The sequence below is a fragment of the Octodon degus genome, unplaced genomic scaffold, assembly GCF_000260255.1.
Source record: "Octodon degus isolate 3935 unplaced genomic scaffold, OctDeg1.0 scaffold00062, whole genome shotgun sequence".
NCBI lineage: Eukaryota > Metazoa > Chordata > Mammalia > Rodentia > Octodontidae > Octodon > Octodon degus.
In genome coordinates this window covers 6,500,348-6,503,237 of record NW_004524638.1, presented here as the reverse complement: position 1 = coordinate 6,503,237, position 2,890 = coordinate 6,500,348, and the positions used below count along the sequence as shown (strand labels likewise).

The 2,890-nt window shown below is 34.0% G+C and overlaps 1 non-coding gene across 1 annotated transcript; it reads right to left on the bottom strand.

The window, feature by feature from the left end:
- Positions 1-1,872: 1,872 nt before the first annotated feature.
- Positions 1,873-2,008, bottom strand: LOC111817580. The gene has a single exon (XR_002821741.1). It is a non-coding gene; the product is annotated as a small nucleolar RNA SNORA64/SNORA10 family (small nucleolar RNA).
- Positions 2,009-2,890: the final 882 nt, after the last annotated feature.

Sequence of the window (2,890 nt, the reverse complement as noted above, 5' to 3'; positions counted from 1 at the left end):
ATATACTCCCAGTGATAGCACATGAGGGCGCTAGTTACTCTTGGTCCTCAACATTTTGAAATTTGGCTATTTGAATGGGTCTGAAGTATGGTCCTCTGCACTGTTGTTATTTTCTAAATCAATGAGACCCAGTAATTTTCTATATACTTACTGCCTACTTCTGTATCATCTTTGTTAAGATGCCAATTTGATAATTTACCATTTTTATTTGTGCTGATTTTTATGCATTCTTAAGGTATCGATGTGTACATGTCTATATATAGATATATATATCCACTTATATTCAAATAATGCTGTATAATTTTTATGTCATGAGTTCTTCCCATTAATCTTTTGAGGTGTTTTATAATGTACTCTATTCTTTTACATGTGTTCTAAATCCAAAACACGATATCACCATTTTTGAATAGATAATTATCTTTAAAGTGATTAATCCTATGAAAGAAAGCATTTTACATGTACCTTATTTTCTTTTATCATTTATGATATTCTTCTATGCTTACATCTGAGTTCCCTGACTGAAGAATTTTTAACATTTCTCATAAACAATGAAGTCTCTAATTGTGACTAAAGCTTTTTCCATTTCATGTTTCAAAGTCAATGTCCCTGGGTATTGAAACCTGGGTTGACAGTGTTTTTCACAATGTGGAAGATACTGATGCACTATAAATGCTCCTAAGCTTCTAACAACAGATATGCTACCATTTTTATCTACCTTTTTTTTTTTTTAGCAGTTTGTCTTACTAGTGCTAGATAGTACTTTAGCTTTTTAGTATTCATTGTTTATGGGGTCTTTCAGCTTATTGTATATTTGCTTTGCTGTGTTGCATTATTTTTTGGAAATATTTAGTCATTATTTCTTCTTTTTATTTTCTCTTTCTTCTCTTCCTAGAATCCCAAGTGCATTTACATTAGAACATTTGTTCTAGTTCTATGCTCTTGAAATGTTCTCTTCTTCCTCTTTTTCTCCTTCCCTTCTTTTTCCTTTTTATCCTTTTTCTCCTTCTCCCTATCTTTGTCTTCTTCCTTCTTTCTGTATAATGTTTGCTTTTTCTGGTCTGAATTGTTAATATTAATCTTCTTATATTGATACAATTTAAATATACACAGTGATCACATTCATCATAGAGAATTTGTACTGAAGAATTCACAGGTTAGTTCTGTGAAAAGAATTAGAGATTTAACACCAATTTTTCTCAAACTCTAATGAGAAGGGGAAGTGATTTGTCCTAACTCATTCTTAGAGGCAAATACTATCCTAATACCCAAAACAGAGAAAGACCCAACCAAGAAAAGAACTATAGGCCACTCTCCCTAACAAACATAGATATAAAAATTCGTCATGAGATAGTATCAACTGTGATGCATTGAGCCATCAAGAAGATTACACAACACAACCAAGTGAGATTCAATATATGCAAATCAATAAATGTAATATATCATATTAACAGAGCCAATGACAACAACCACAAGATTAATACTAATCTTTTTCAATGTTCATAATTTCTTTCCTCAGATATATCAAGTCTGCAGGTTAGTACTTTGAAGAAATTTATCACCTCTCTGACATGCAGTATTTTTCTTGCAATACTATTTGACTACTTACAGTCTTCATATCTTTGATAAAACATCATGCCTGTTCATGCATCATTGTCATGTGTTTTCCTCCTCTTGAGGATCATGGCATGGGCTGGTATGCTGCACTTGGAAGAGTTGCTTTGCATATTTGTCTAATAGTTTGGGTATTTTTAGCAAAAGACTAATCCCCATGGTAATTATAATGGGAAACGGACTTGAAATTCCTAATTTTTAAGGTAAAAAAGTTTGAGCAAATGACATATTCTTTTTTATTTTTATTTTTATTTTTTATACATCTGTAGTGCCCCTCAAAGAAAGAATAGCCACCATGAGGCCAGTTCAATGTCCTTTTGAAGAGCTCTTTTCTTTCTCTCTCGGGTACAAAAGCAAATGACATATTCTTAATTTTAGTTTGTAAATCTGAAAAATGTTAATGAAACATTATCTAATGCTTGATAAGTCTCCAAGCTAGTATTTAGTAGAGTTGATATTTAAGGAAGTATTATGCAGCAGGTCAGAGAACATACTCTCAAAATACTGAATCTGGATTCAAATTCTATTTCTTTCATTTATTTGACTTCTTATTCTGAGCATTTACTTGCTCTATCTTTATCTCAGTCTCACTCCCAGTGAAAAGAGAAAAATCGTAGATATTAGCCATTCAGTGGTTGTTGAAAGCGTTACTTGAAGACATTTGAAGTATCACACAGTGAGCACTCAGTCACTGCTGAGTTGTTCTTTACTTTTACCATTAGATTTCATTTTTGCTATTAGCAGTACCACTTCCTCGATAATTGCCTGCAAGCATTAATGCATGAATTGCTTTTCAGTGGTCTTTCCAAATGGAAATTTCATAAGTGAACCTACATCCTTTTCAACGATTTCCTCTCTCTCTCTCTCTCTCTCTCTCTCTCTCTCTCCTGTATTTAGTACAGGATCTAGGTTCTCATTTCACAAATTGGACTCATAGTGATCCTCTTGTTTACAGCCTCCCAAGCACTGGGATTACAGGTTCATACCACCACACCCAGGCTCAGTCACAGTCTTAGCGTGGCCCCGGATGCGGTGCTGGCATGACACAAAGGAGATTAATCTGTCTTAGCCTATGGTTCTACACATATTTCATGTTCAGAGACAATTTGTTGGTCTTATACCTCTTTGCAGTTGATTTCTTGTTTTTTGCACACCATTGATCTGGTCAAATCACCCCATTCACCCCTGTTTGTACCTATATTTTTCATTTGCTTCTCAGTGGCAAACACAACCTCTTATTCAGATCGTTTCTCCCCGTGCTCCTCTTCAGACCCACCAT